Source organism: Penaeus monodon, chromosome 21 (assembly GCF_015228065.2).
Source record: "Penaeus monodon isolate SGIC_2016 chromosome 21, NSTDA_Pmon_1, whole genome shotgun sequence".
In the NCBI taxonomy this organism is placed as follows: domain Eukaryota; kingdom Metazoa; phylum Arthropoda; class Malacostraca; order Decapoda; family Penaeidae; genus Penaeus; species Penaeus monodon.
This window is the reverse complement of record NC_051406.1, coordinates 19506464-19507498: the sequence shown is the minus strand read 5'-3', so window position 1 is coordinate 19507498 and position 1035 is coordinate 19506464.

Genomic DNA, 1035 nt, shown 5'->3' with positions numbered 1-1035 from the left:
AACCCTAAGAAACGTATTGTCACTGTATTTTACATATATAGTATACTGCATACATATACTTAACCAGTAAAAATGAGAGGTATAGAGCCGGGACAATGCGGACGATTTTTTCAGCTTTCTTGGAGTTGCGAAAATCTTGGGAATTAAGCAATCAAATTTCATTACTCTAGTTTCCCGGTGTAACAGTTTCTAAAACACTTCGGCAGACAGTGGTTTCGAAGTCTATGTTACTTTTGTGAATTTGTCAGTTCATTTTGAAATTGTAATAAAATATACCATATATATCAAGTACGGGGCGCGCACAGGGGCAAACCCTGTACCCCAACCCTAAGATTAAGACGCTCAATTATCTAACCAATATTAATGTCATTCAGTCATTCCTCACACACTGCCATTTTGGGGGGGAAATGTATGTAAAAAGGTCATCGGAGAGCATAGGTATATGTTTTGGCTTCTATGCTTTTTTTAAAATTTAGCGAATGATTTTTTGTATGGGAAAAATTTCCTTTCATAATTTTTTAAACCCCCTTAGAGACCCAAACCCCAAACTCTACCAGACTTTTTAACTAATTCTTTCTGGTTTCAAGCGTGCTCTTTCCATTTTATCAACGCAAAACCAAAAAGGAAATTTAAAAAACCCAAAAAGGGGGAGAATCAAAATTTTGGACCGTACATGTGATTCAGAACTGTAAATCCTGATGGTTCGTTATGGGCATTTATGTGTGGGCATACTCCCCCGGGCCCTCAAACGCAGGGTAAAAATGGCGAGAGGGCAAAAGCAGCTGTCAGAGCCAAGACCCCCGCCTTTATAACCAACCCGGGGAAAAATGAGACGTTTGAAATATAGAAAAAATTTTTCATTGTTTAAGCGCCCGGGGGGGGATCGGGGAAAAATACATCTAAATCCCCAGCCACGGGTACATTTAAGGGTCCATCAGCTTTTGAAAAACCTTTTTCAGTTCTCATTTTTTTCCAAAATGGGCTGTTTATTTTAAAAGGGAAAAGATAAAAAACTTGAAAACGGGGGGTACACCC